At 36.3% G+C, this 14876-nt stretch overlaps 1 protein-coding gene and 1 pseudogene across 7 annotated transcripts in view; one reads left to right on the forward strand and one right to left on the reverse strand.

Annotated features, from left to right (window-relative positions):
- PPP1R9A (protein phosphatase 1 regulatory subunit 9A) overlaps positions 1–14876 on the reverse strand; it is a 459269-nt gene that overhangs the window by 113728 nt on the left and 330665 nt on the right. The gene's annotated exons all lie outside the window — the stretch shown is intronic.
- LOC139438961 (transcription factor BTF3 homolog 4 pseudogene) lies at positions 4644–5130 on the forward strand (annotated as a pseudogene).

The raw sequence follows: 14876 nt of genomic DNA on the forward strand, positions 1-14876 counted from the left end.
TAAGATTAAAAAGTTCAGCTATGCATGGTCCCAAATCTGTAGGGGCTGCTCATATTTTCTGAAGGGCTGGTCTGAGGAGTAATGCAAATGCAAAAGCCATTATGATTGATCATTTACACGAACATGACAACTCCCTCACTTTCCTATATTGTAATATATGACACTATATTATGTACAATCACAAAACCAAAGGCTCTGACAAAAAGTGGAATTTTCAATTTCCCCTGTTCATTTAAATGGCAACAGAAACATTTATTAACACAAAGAAAATGAAGTAAAAATTTTTCAAGATTCAATGAATTTCAAATTGAAATCTAAGATATACCAATGATCTTAAGCAAAAATAGAAAATAAACTTACATAATTATAATTACATGCCAACATGTGTATCTAAAACATAAACATGCATATCTATCCAAAACTTATTTTCAGCTATTTCTATTTTCTTTTGAATATTATCATCTCTTTAAAACAGGATAGAGAAAGTATTTAAGACCTGCAGACTAATTTATTTTCTATTTTATTTTCTATGATTCCTATAAAATTCTGACCTTGTGACATGTTATATGGCTCCATGTCAAAAGTAATTAAATACATATGCTGGTGATAAAGGTATGATGAATGCATAGTTATTGATCATAGCAGATACTTTTCAGAAGGCATTTAAAATTTAATGTGAACAACACTGAAGGACAAACGTATAAACTATTAAAAATTTTAGGTTTTCACCAGGAAACATTTGCAATATATAATAAAACACTCAATATTGTTAATCTAAAATGAAAAGAGAACAGTTAATGTGTTATACAATAAATACTGCATAGAATGGGTGACTTTAGAGCCAATCTGGATTGACCAAGTGCTCATCTCCAGAGTTGCCTGGAACATGATACTGACCATTGGTTAAAGCTGCAAAATGTACTAACTAGAGATAAATTGTTTTGCAAACATGGAGTGTATTAGGCAGCCAAAGGGGTGCTGATGCAAAATACTAGAAATCTGTTGGCTTTTATAAAGAGTATTTATTTGGGTTAGAAGCTTACAGTCACAAGGCCACAAAGAGTAAGTTACTTCCCTCATTAATATCTGTTGCCATGTGTTGGAGCAAGGTGACTGCTGGTCTCTGGGAGGGTTCAGCCTTCGTCTTTCTCCTTAGGCTCCATGGTCCCAGCTTCTTGCGATCTGAGCTTTAGGTAGGTGTAAGGTTTGTCTCTCTCCCCAGGGCTAGTTTCTTTCCCAGCTTTCTCAGCTGTTCAGGACTTTATTCTCTTCATCTGGAAACTACCAGGCAAATGGCTTGGCTCTCTCCTGGGGGTTCCAGCATCCAAAACTAAACTCTGTGTTCTTCTTCTCTGTGTATTTACTACCCTGTCTTTGATTGAGCATTGTTTATATAGCCCACAAAGGTGGGTGGAGTGGGGACTCAAATGAGTCACCCTAAGGACATGGTCAAATAAAAGCCTTAATCTTAATTTAAAAAGTAAAAGTGAAACCTCTGAATCTAATACAATCTAATATGCCCAGAGGAACAGACTAGTTTACAAACACAATCCAATATCTATTTTTGGAATTCATAAACAGTATCAAACTGCCACATGGGACAAGGCATACTAGGCTATCAGATTTGTTTAGTAATAATAATTGGATTTATTACTTGTACCTGGATTTGGAATTTGGGGGTTTTTGAAGGGTTAAAAGTGTTCATAAAGAGGGGATGTGTCTAAGTGACCAGCTTAATATAAGAGACCCCTACCACATACCAACCTTGGGCTTCTAAGTACAAAAGTGCCTCACATACATGGCTATGGTGGTTTGAGATGTGAGTCCTGTGCAACCCAGCAGTGGGAAGACTAAGAAGACTGCCTGAGCTCTCCATACCCTTCCAAAGCAGAGTTCTCTGCTATTGTTGAATCACATCTTTTCTAAGTATAAACTAAATCTTTTAAGTCCTTTCCTCAACTGATTACTTAAAGTAATTAATGTGACAGTTGTACTCATTGTGAGTAATTAGTTTTTAGTGATGTTAGCAAAATGGCAGAGCTGATAGCAGTTATACCAATGCTTGGAGACAGGCATGGGTTTCAGGTCCCCCAGGTCACAGTGACCTTCAGCTCATCTAAGTGAGATTTTCTCATCTTATCACTAGCTTCATATCTTTCCCCTTCCTGGCTCTTAAATTCCTCCCAGGTCCGTACTTAACATCTATTAAAAAAATTAAACTTAATTTAGTAACCTTAACATAACATTCCTATTTGATTATAAATATTAATAACTAATAAATGTGATAAAAGAGTCACTGAATAAGAAATATAGAACAGTACATATTGTTAAATGCTCTGTTTAAAATAGTTCATTTAAAATACAGGTCTAGTTTTTGGAAAAGCTCTATTAATAAGTATACCTAAAAATACATCCAGAGATTCAACTATTCTTTTTAATAAGTTAAAATTGAGCAAAACTTTCTTATTTATAGTCAATCATTAAGACCCTAGGTTAAATAATTTGGATGTGCAAAGGAAGCTAAAGGGTCCTTGCCAATGTTAAGATATTTGCAAAGTAAATGGCAAAATAAGGTGTATGCCTTTAAAGATGAGGTTAGTGTACTCTGCAACTTCAAGGTAAAAAAAATGGCATGACTGATAAGTGCTATCAGGAAGAAGAGATTACTAGGGAATAGGCAGGTCAAGGAAGACTTCTTGGAAGGTTAAAAACCTGAAATTTGTCCTCCAAAACGGGTAGCTTCTAAATAGAAAAGAGGGCAATTGAAATAATAAAAATGGCAGTTAGAAAGACACAAAAACAGTAATGCACAAGCTACATTTGAAGGATGAAGACTACACTACTGTGAATGTACCAGAGAATGAATATAGAGAGAGATAAGTGATAAGACCAGATGATGAAAGATGTTTAATACCAGGCTAAAGAGTTTAGATTCTGCACAGAATGGAGGGCTGTTAAAGGTTTTTGAAGAGGAGAGGAACATGATGGATGCAGAATTATTATTTCTATCTACAGGTTTAGTCTTTCTCCTAGAGTTACACAGAATGAATTGATTTCTTTTTCCATGATAGCCCTTCATATATTTGAAAACTGCTATTAGAGTCCTCCATTAGGGGTAATGATTTGCAGGATTGATTGAAGTAGCGACTAAAATCAGGGACAACAGTTAAGAAGACATTTGCAGTCTGAGCAAAGCTTGATATGATAAGAGTACAAAATTATGTGGTGAACAGTCTGGATGGGAAGAAAGGGACAGCTATGATTTCATGAAACTACAAGCCTTTTTTGCAATATAAGTTGGAGTGTATTCAGTATGTATATCTTATTGATTACATTAAAAAATTTTTAAACTCTAAGGGGCAGCTTAATTCTATCATATATAAGCAGCATTGTTAGTATTCTCTATTCATTAAAAAAGGCTGCTTAAGACTGTTGCTGACATAACTGAAGGGTTCAATTAAATAAACTCTCAGGTGTTTTTCAGAATAACATTGTATTTGTGAGCAAACTTTAACATGTTTAGTATGAATCATAGTGAGATAAATTATTAAGAATTTTATGAGCTTATACAATCTTTAAAACATAAATCCACAAATCATATTCATAATGCTGAGAAATTCATTGTGGTTGGAATATATGTAAACATTATAAAAATGGAAATATATTTCCCTAAAATAAAGTTTCTAACCCAAAACATTAATGTTTATTAATTACCAAACAGTAATTCACAAGGATAGGAATGAAAAGCTAATTATCTACATTTACTTTTAAGAGCTGAGTTACAGTAATATTGATGGGAAAAGGATTATATGTAAATCCAACACCAATTTATCCAACATACTATTTATATAGCTAATTATTCTAACAAGTTGTTTTACACTATAACTAACTTGAACATATTTATAAATATTTTACCGTGTTTTACTTCCCTTCACGTTTCAGGGAGCATATTTGTGATTGGCTTGGCTTCTGCATGACTGATAATTGCAAAGGAGTTAGCAGACAGGGGGCCTGGGCCTTGGGATTATATTTAATGTATGATAAGTACTAAACATTATTACACTCCTGTACCCAGGATTAGCTCAGGAGAGAACTTTAGAAATCACTTAAGATCAAGGTCCTCATTTTACAGATGAGAAAGTGAACCCTACAGAAGTTAGATTTCCAAAGTTACAAAGTTAATAGCAGAGCTTGGGTTATAATTTATAACCCAGGCTCTTTTTCTTATTCTAAGCAGGATAATATTGTTAGCTGAATGTGCCTTAAGCTTGGAACTTTACTCCCATAGCAGGTGGCTGGGGTGGGTAATAAATGTGAATCCTTCAGGATCCAGGCAAATATCATAAATGAGCGAAGAAGGCAAGGTATAAGAAAATAGGAATAATGAGGCTTTCCTTGTCTATTTCAAATTTAAATTTTAAAATAATTTTTAAGACAACAAAACATACCTGTAGGCTAACTCTATCCAAATTCATCAGCTAGCCTTTTAAGTCTTATTTCATATTAATATTCCATTCCAGTAGTCTTCAAATTTTTTTTGATAATCACTTTGTATTTTTAAAAAACCACTTCAGATGCAGCCATCTTGCTATTGCCACACGCCAGTATCGGAGGACTCTTCCTATTGGAGCTTTACCAAGACCATGAATCAAGAAAAGTTAGCCAAACTTGGGGCTTAGGTACAGATTGCGAGTCAGGGTTCTTTCTTCCTTTGCAGAAAGAAGAGGATGGTACTTAGAACAACTACAGCTAATGATAAAAAGTTTCAGAATTCTCTAAAAAAAAAAAAACTGGCTGTGAATAATATAACTGGTATTGAAGAGGTGAAAATGATTAAAGATGAGGGGAAAGTTATTCATTTCAAAGACCCAAGGTCCAGTCTTTCCTCTCTGCTAACACCTTTGCAATTACCCTCAAGCAGAAGCCAAACCAATCACAATAATTTTCCCTGGAATATTAAGTCATCTTGGTGCTGACAGTTTAACAAGTCTTAGGAAGTTAGCGGAATAGTTCCCCTGGCAAATGCTGGATCACAAAGCACAAACACCAGAAGACATTGATGAAGAAGATGATGATGTTCCAGATTTCATAGAAAATTTTCATGAGGCATCAAAAAATGAAGTTAAATAAAATATTTCTTCTGGCTTTTGGAAGCTGGCATGGATTAGATTGAATAAATCAGCTTTGTGATTCCAAAGATTTCTAGACAAGGAGAACATCATCTGCTACTAGTTCAGTAATACAAATATTTTGTATATTAATAATGTTGTTTGTTCAGCATTTTTGGTCATTTGGTTTTGCATTTTGAACTTCTTCCCAGGATTTATTCTTTTGGTCAAAATACAAAGTATTGGTGCAGTTTGAAGGTGTTTTGGTTTTTGATTCTTGGTTTTTGTTTTCTGTTCGGGTCTTTTTGGTGGGTATATGTGTAGGTATGTGTGTGAGTTTATGTGTATAGAGTGGAGAGCAAGTTGGAAACAGTTCTGTTTGTCTCCCTCCTTCCTCTAGGAGAAATAAATCTTCACAAAAACAAAACACTTTGGCACCCCCATGTTGTGTATTTGTTTATAAGAGTCTTATAAACAAATGCACTAATTGTAGTGTGTATTGTAGCAATTTTATCATAATTTGCTAAATTTGAATAAATGTAATAAATTTATTTTCAAAGCAGACTGAAATGAAATTTCTGATCTCACTTCCAAATGTGTATGTGATGCATGTTTCTGGAATTGTGTCAAATGCCCCCACAGTCTTTTGCAATTTCCTAAAACCACTTGATGGTCAACTGCCAACCTGTCTCCTGAAGACAGGCCAGGAGATGATGAGAGACCCCAGTTATAGTTCTAAAACCCCGCATAGCTTCTCTACCTTTTCTGTTTACCTTCAAATAAACATTTCAAAATAGAATCCTGATATGATCAGGTTGCTTAGAGCTTGCCTAGGATAAGCCTAGGCTCAGAGATTGGTGAAGCACAATGTGAGCTTTTGTTCTTAGACTAGATTCTGCCCTAAAATGGCAGTGTGCCTCCAGAAGTCTAAGGATCCTGGAGCGATTTGAGGGCTTGAGCCCAGAGAAGGCCATCTTTTCCTTGACTGTCACTTTCATCAATGGCTGATACAATAGTAGAAAATTTGGTGAGAGATAAGGCACATCCAGACAACACTTAAGGATTCTTACGTAATGATATGGACAAATTACATTTTGAGTTTTAGTCAATTTGAGAAAAAAAATAGAAAAAACCCCACTAGTGATAAAACTGTAAACCAATTAAAAAAACGTATCTGATTTGTTTACAAAAAACAACCTTCTCTCTCACTCTTTCCTAATCCTTCTTTTCCATTATCACTACAAGTACTGTCACCAACCCTGCTCTATCCCTGCCCACTCTCCACACAGAGAAGCCTCCATCTGAAAATAATTCTGTTTTTATGTAAGACTTTACCTGGGAAGAAATGTATTGCTACTGATTCTATTAGTAATAGGAATTGCTCCCTATTAAATTATTTTAATACACCCTGGGATTTCTAACATTAAGTATAATATCAAGCAAAAATTATCACTTAAGTGCATATATCACCCAAGTCAAACAGCAAGTAGTAGAACTGAGTTTAAACCCAGGTGTTAGACTCTAAACTCTTTCTGATCTTTCTCATTACAGGTGAGAGTCAGTATGACAATAGCAAAAGTGGCCCGGTATGGAAATCTAAAAAGCTGAGGTCTAGTCTCACTTCCATCATTTGCTCCTCAGTAAACTTCAACAAATAATTAGGCTTTTTGGCCTTCATTTTCCTCATACATAAAACAAGAAGATTGGATAACATGATTTGTAAGTTTCTTTCCAGTACCAGTAATGATAATATTTGTATTAATATTTATCATTTCTCCACTTACAAAGTATGTTTGCAACCACTCCCTCATTCCAGTACTGATATTATTAATCTATGGTTCTAACATTTAAAATATTTTATGTATATGCCAGCATTGTTTACTCTGTAGCCAAGGAGAATAGAAACAAATCAATGAGAAAATCAGTAAAACAGACAAACCCTTAGCAAGAATAACAAAGAAAGAAAGAGAGAAGATGTAAAGAAATAAAATCAGGATGAAAGGGGGGACTTTACGACTGACCCCACAGATATAAAAAGGATCATAAGAGGATATTGAGAAACTGTATGCCAACAGGTTAGACAACCTAGATGAATTCCTAGTAATGCACAAACAACGTACGTTGACTCTACAAGAAATACAGGAACTCAACAAATCAATCACAAGCAAAGAGTACCAATCTGCAAAAGGACAATCACATATTCTGAGGGGGCCCACAAACACAGATCTGAGAGAACTTTCATATGGTTTTTCATGTACTCTTTTCAACTATTTGCATACAGTACTTTCTCAGGACTGAATGAATTCTAAAATCTGTTCCTCCGTCTTTCCAACTGCCGTTTGGGTTTTTCTGCCACTCAGAACTCCTGGCTTTGCTGCAACAATCTATGTATCTTTTAAAAATTAATAAAAAATATACTTAAAAAAAAGAGGTAAGTTAAAAACAAACAAACAAACAAAACACCAGTTGGCTGAAAAGGTGAGGGTTTATTTCTGGACCCTCAGTTCTATTCCACTGATTAATACCAGTATTATGTTGTTTTGACCACCATAGTTTTGTAATGTTTCAAGGTAAGCAGTGAAATTTCTCTCACATCACTCTTTTTAGAATGCTTTTGGCTATTCAGGTGCACTTTCCCTTCCCCAGAATTTGGTAATTGCCTCATATTTCAGTAAAGTAGGCTGTTGGAATTTTGATTGGTATTGCATTGAATCTACAAATTAGTTTGGGTAAGATTGACATCCTCATGATGTTTAGTCTTACAATCTATTAACATTCTAATGTCTTTCCATTTGTTTAGGTCTTTGTTGATTTCTTTAAGCATTGTTTTATAGCTTTCCATATATAGGTCCTGTACTTTTTGGTTAAATTGATTCTTAGGTATTTGAATCTTATTGTTGCTATTGTAAACAGAATTTTCCCCCTCACTTCCTCCTTAGATTGTTCAGTACTAGTGTACAGAAACATTACTGATTTTTGTGTGTTGCTCTTGTAGCCTGTCACTTTGCTAAACTAATTTATTAGCTCAAGTAGCTTTGTTGTAGACATTTCAGAATTTTCTAAGTTTAGGATCATGTCATCTGTGAATAGTGTGACTTTTACTTCCTTTTTTTATTTGAATGCCTTTTATTTATTTATTTTTGTATAATTGCTCTAGCTAGAACTTCCAGTACAATTCTCAATAACAGAGATGACAGTGGGCACCTTTGTCTTGTTCTGATCTTAAAGAGAAAGATTTCAACATTTCCCCATTGAATACAATGTAGGCTATGGGTTTTTCATATATGCCTTTTATCATATTGGGAAATTTTCCTTCTATTCCTATTGTTGCATTCTATCAAGAAAGGAGGCTGAATTTTGTTGAATGCCTTTTTCTGCATTGATCACTATGATCATGTGGTTTTTGCCCTTCAATTTGTTAATGTGGTGTATTATATTAACTTATTTTCTTATGCTGAATCACCCTTGCATACCAGGAAAAGATCCCACTTGGTCCTTGTATATGAGTCTTTTTAAAATTTTTTATTTTTTTAATTTTTATTTCTTGCACAAATTTTATTTTTTCTTTTTATTTTCTTTTAAATTTTACATTAAAAAAAAATATGAGGTCCCCATATACCCCCAACCCCACCCATGCCACCTCTCCCACATCAACAAATTCTTCCATCATTGTGGCACATCCAATGCACCCGGCGAATACATTCTGGAGAACCGCTGCAGCACATGGCCAGTGGTCCACATTGTAGTCCACACTCTCCCCCAGTCCACCCAGCGGGCCACAATAGGACACACAAGGTCCAGCATCCATCCCTGCAGCACCACCTAGGATAACTCCAAATCCTGAAAATGCCCCCACACCATATCTCTTTCCCTCTCCCAAGCATCAGCAGCCACCGTGGCCACTCTCTCCATATCACTACTACAATTTCTTCCCTTACTAATCACAATAGTTCCCCAGCAGAACACCAGTAAGTCCACTTTAATTCATACTCTATTCCTCCCATCTTGTGGAGCTGGGATGGCTATGTCCAGTCCCCCCTATACATCAAGAGGGGGTTTAGATTCCACGTGGATGATGGATGCAATTCTCCTGCTTGCAGCTGTAGGCACTCTTGGCTCCCTGGTGTGGTGGTGGACCCTCTTCACCTCCCTGTCAGCTGGCCAGGGTAAGTCCAAGAAACCAGAGGGTAGGACTAAGGCCCAGGGCCTGTCTGTCACATGGACAGTTCAGAGATTTAGGTCTCCTGAGTATACACCAATGCAAATGCCAACCACAGGTCCAGTAAAAGTAACAGAAGAGGCATGTGTAGAAAGGTTATATCTGAGTCCAACTCCATCACATTCAGGAACACAAACTCCAAAGTAGAACTCCAGAGCCATCTACCTTGACCATAGAACCTGTGGGTTCGCTGCAGCCCTCAGGAGAACCAGCACCTGGGTTTCCATCTACCTTGGCTGTCTCTGGTACTCTGCTGAGGCATGCATAAGCATCACCCCCTGATGACCTCCCAACTCTTTTTTGGAGACTCTTAGCCATATAAACTCACTTGTCCTTTCCATTTCCCCCTTTTTATCCAAAGCCAAAAAAGCAGTTTTTAACACCTGATATTACATGTGTGCTGAGATATTCTGCTGGTCTGAGTTGACCTCTTTGTTCATGGTCTTTTTGTAGTTACATCATCAGGTGGTGCTTGGTAGTAATCCCTCGGTGCCAGGGAGGCTCATCCCCGGGAGTCATGTCCCAATGTGGGGTAAAGGCAATGCACCTACATGCTGAGTTTGGCTTAGAGAGTGGCCACATTTGAGCAACATGGAGGCTCTCAGGAGGTAACACTTAGGCGCCCCACAGCTATAGGCCTAGTTCATATTTCAGGCACACAGGCTCATAATTGGTGCCATCAGTATGAAGGACTCATCATTGGACCATCCATCTTTATTGGTCTTTGCCATTGCACTTGGGGGACTGTTGTTGTTCCATTAGGGAATGTGATAGAGCTCCCCTGGTCAGGAATTCTGCACTCTCTCATCTGTTGTTTCCAACTGAAACCACTATGAAAATATCCAAACTTTTCTATGTACCTATATAAATGCCCTAGAGAACTCCCTCCCAACCGTGTGCCCCCCACTAATGACACCCCACACAAGTGCTCCTCCCTCACCAAAGTTGAACCTCTCTGTAGTCAAAAACTTCTTCAAAAAGGAAGGCCAATATATTGCCAGGTTCCATTAATAGAAAAATGAAATACAGTGATGGGTTTAAAGGTTAGATACAGAATACACACAAATTTAGAAAAAATAAATAAAGGAAAAATAAATTGGGGTATCAAAGAAGTGAAAAAATGAAAAAGCTTTGTTTTTGACATTTTGCCTTTCATCACTGCTACAGGTGTTGCCCTGTATATACAGTGGCAAGGCAATTTCTTCCATTTCTTCCTCAGTGTCTACCTCCTTTCTTTTTTTTTTTTTAATTTTCCTGATTATTAAGTTTCTCTTGACATAAGTTTTAGGTCACAGTAATTCACATATACAATATATGGTTCTCCCACATATACAACATCAAACCCTTTGTCCCTTCCCCAACAGTTATCTTTTTACATGTTCATATTATATTTGCTGCAGCTAATGCACAGATATTGAAACAATAGCTTTCAAACATAGTTCCATTAGGGTTTACATTATGGTTTATATTTTAGACTATACAATTTTCTAAATTTTTAGTTATCTTATGTTTTACATTATGGTTTACATTTTAGCCTATAGACTTTTATACATTTTTGGTATAATTTAACAAGACCTATATCCATCATGGCATGATCTTGTGGAACACTTCCATTGTCCCACAGTTACCCTGATTCCATGTATTCAACACCTCTTTGCTGTTCCCCTCAGGGCCCACCATGACCATCAATGTTCATTACCTGAGGGACCATATTCAGAGATACTTGCAAAAATGTTGAGGGCTTCACATACTTGACTGCCCTAACCCATTGGGAACCACAGATTCTCTCAAGATATACAATTCCCTCTGTTTGAGAACATCAGTCCACCTCAGTATGTGGATATACCTTCACTCTCATTGTATGGGTCTCCGCCCAATGATATAATTCACTATGACAAAATGAGCAATCACACACTCCCCAGAAGCTTGACCTGTGTCAGATGCCCCACCCCCCCTTAAGCATCCCAAACATGCAAACTTCCATATTACATTCTCTAAAGAGTTTTCTCTGCATCACAATTTCAACCACATACCTGACAATCTCCCATGATCAAATGTTCCCCTCACCCTCTCCCCAATTTCTTGGGAAATCTGACCCATCCTCCCATCCCTAGCACCCCTAAAGCCCACACAGCCCCACCCTAAGTTATCCCTATGCTCCCATTTTATTCCTTCCCTATACAAATACTTACCTCCCCCTTATCATAGATTTCACCCAAGTAGCTGCCAGCTCACAACCTTCCTCTACCCTCCAACTACCTTAAAGTTTATCATCCAGTCTCTAGCTCTCTGAGACACCTTGGTTTACTTATTTCATATCAGAGAGGTCATATAGTATTTGTCCTTCAATGCCTGGGTTGCTTCACTCAACATAAGGTTCTCAAGATTCATCCATGTTATCACATGTGTTTGTATTGTGTTTGTTCTTATAGCTGAGTAGTATTCCATTGTATGTATGTATCACATTTTACTTATCCATTCATCTGTTGATGGGCATTTGGGTTGATTCCAACTTTTGGCAATAGTGAATAGTGCTGCTATAAACATTGGTGTGCATATATCAGTTTGTATCCTTGTTTTCAGATCTTCTGTGTATATACAGTGGAATTGCTGCATCATATGGCAAATCTATAGCTAGTTTTTTGAGAAACCACCAAACTGTCCTCCAGAATGGCTGTATCCTTCTGCATTCCCACCAGCAATGGATGAGTGTTCCCATTCCTTCATATCCTATCCAACAATTATAGTCTTCTGATTTTTTGATAGCTGACAGTTTTATGGGAGTAAGATGGTATCTTATTGTTGTTTTGATATGCATTTCCTTAATAGCTAGGGATTTTGAGCATTTTTTCATGTGTTTTTTAGCCATTTGTATATCATCTTTGGAGAAGTGTCTGTTCAAATCTTTTTCCCAGTTTTAAATGGGCTGTTTGTCTATTTTCAAGATATAGGAGTTCTTTATATATGCAAGATATAAGTCTCCTATCAGGTATATGGTTACCAAATATTTTCTCCCATTGTGTAGGCTCTCTTTTCACTTTCCTGACAAACTCCTTTGAGGTACAGAAGGCCTTAATTTTGAGTAAGTTCCACTTATCTATTTGTACTTTTGCTTCTCATCCTTTTGGTGTGAAGTTCATGAAGTCATTTACTATTACAAGGTCCTGTAAATGATTCCCTACTTTGCTTTCCAAGGTCTTTATGGTCTTGGGTTTTATATTTAGGTCTTTGATCCATCTTGAGTTGACTTTTGTATAAGGTGTAAGTTGGTAATCCTCTTTCATTCTTTTACATATGGTTATGCAGTTCTCCAGGCACCATTTGTTGAAGGGGCCATTCTCTCCCAGTTGAGAGGGTTTGGTGGCCCTGTCAAATACTATATGGCTGTATAAGTGAGGATCTATATCAGAACTCTCAATTCAGTTCCATTGGTCAATGTGTCTATCCTTGTGCCAATACCATGCTGTTTTCACTACTGTAGCTTTGTAGTATGTTTTGAAGTCAGGTAGTGTGATTCCTCCAATTTTGTTTTTCTTTTTCAATATGTCTTTGGCTATTCGGGGCCTCTTTCCTTTCCAAATAAATGTCATATTTAGTTTCTCTAGTTCATTAAAGAATGGTGTGTTGATCTTTATTGGGATTGCATTGAATCTGTAGATCAGTTTTGGTAGGATAGACATCTTAATAATATTTAGTCTTCCTATCTATCAACAGGGAATATTCTTCCATTTATTGAGGTCTTCTTTGCTTTCCTTGGACAGTGTTGTGTAGTTTTCTGTGTATAAGTCTTTTACCTCTTTAGTTAAATTTATTCCTAGGTATTTGATTTTTTTAAATTTACTATTGTGAATGGTATTTGATTCCTGAGTTCCTCTTCAGGTTACTCATTATTGGTGTACAGAAATGCTACTGATTTTTGTGCATTTATCTTATAACCTGTGATATTACTGAACTCATTTATAAGTTTCAGAAATTTTGTTGTAGACTTCTCAGGATATTCTATGTATAGCATCATATCATCTCCAAACAGTGAAATTTTGACCTCTTCCTTTCCAATATGGATGCCTTTTATGTCTGGTTCTTGCCTCAGTGCTCGAGCAAGTACTTCTAAGACTATGTTAAATAGGAGGGGTGATAGTGGTCATCCTTGTCTTGCTTCTGATCTTAGAGGGAAGGATTTTAGGATTTCACCATTGTAAACAATCTTTGCTGTGGGTTTTTCATACATACTCTTTGTCATGTTGAGAAAGTTTCCTTCTATTCCAGTCTTTTGCAGTGTTTTTATCAAGAAACGGTGCTGTATTTTGTCGAATGCTTTTTCTGCATCTATTGGTATGATCATGTGATTCTTCCCTTCAATCTGTTTATGTGGTGTATTACATTAATTGATTTTCTTACGTTGAACCATCCTTGTATACCAGGAATGAACCCCACCTGTCATGGTGTATAATTTATTTAATGTGTTATTAAATATGATTGGCAAGTATTTTGTTGAGGATTTTCACGTTAAGGTTCATTAGAGAGATTGGTCTGTAATTTTCCTTTCTTGTGTTTTCTGTTTGGCTTTGGTACTAGAGTAATGTTGGCATCATAGAATGAGGCAATGTTACTTCTGTTTCAATTTTTTGGAAGAGTTTAAGCAAGATTGGTGTTAGTTCTTTCCAGAATGTTTTGTAGAATTTTCCTGTGAAGCCATCTGGCCCAGGGCTCTTTTTAGTTGGGAGGTTTTTAATGACTGATTCTATCTCTTTACTTGTGATTGGTTTGTTGAGATCATCAACTTCTTCTTTTGGCAATGTAGGCTGCTTATGTGTTTCTAGGAATTTGTCCATTTCCTCTAAATTGTTGTTTTTGTTGGAATATAGTTTTTCAAAGTATCCTCTTATGATAGTCTTTATTTCTGTGGGATCAGTGGTGATATCTCCTTTCTCATTTCTTATTTTGTGTATTTGCATCTTCTCTCTTTTTTTCTTTGTTAATCTACCTAAGGGTTTGTCAATTTTATTGATTTTCTCAAAGAATCAGCTCTTGCTTTTGTTTATCTTTTCGAGTGCTTTCTTATTTTATATTTCATTTAGTTCTGCTTTGATCTTTGTTCTTTCTTTCTTTCTTCTTCCTTTGGGGTTAGTTTGTGGTTTTTAAACTAATTCCTCCACCTGTGCATTTAGTTCTTCAACTTTAGCTCTTTCTTCATTTTTGATGTATGAATTTATGGCTATAAATTTCCCTCTCAGTACTGCTTTTGCTGCATCCCATAAGTTTGGATATGTTGTGTTATCATTTTCATTAGTTTCAAGGTAGTTATTGATTTCTTTTGAGATTTCTTCCTCGACCCACTGTTTTTCTAAGAGTGTGTTGTTTACCTTGCAAATCTTGGTGCCAAATGTGGGTCTCTGGCCCTTGCAGATTTTCTGCTTCATTCCACTGTGGTCAGAGAAATTGTTTTGTATGATTTCTATCTTTCTGAATTCATTGAGACTTTTTCTGTGGCCTAGCATGTGGTCTATCTTGGAGAATGATCCATGTGCACTTGAGAAGAATGTATATCC

This window comes from Dasypus novemcinctus, chromosome 5 (assembly GCF_030445035.2).
Source record: "Dasypus novemcinctus isolate mDasNov1 chromosome 5, mDasNov1.1.hap2, whole genome shotgun sequence".
NCBI lineage: Eukaryota > Metazoa > Chordata > Mammalia > Cingulata > Dasypodidae > Dasypus > Dasypus novemcinctus.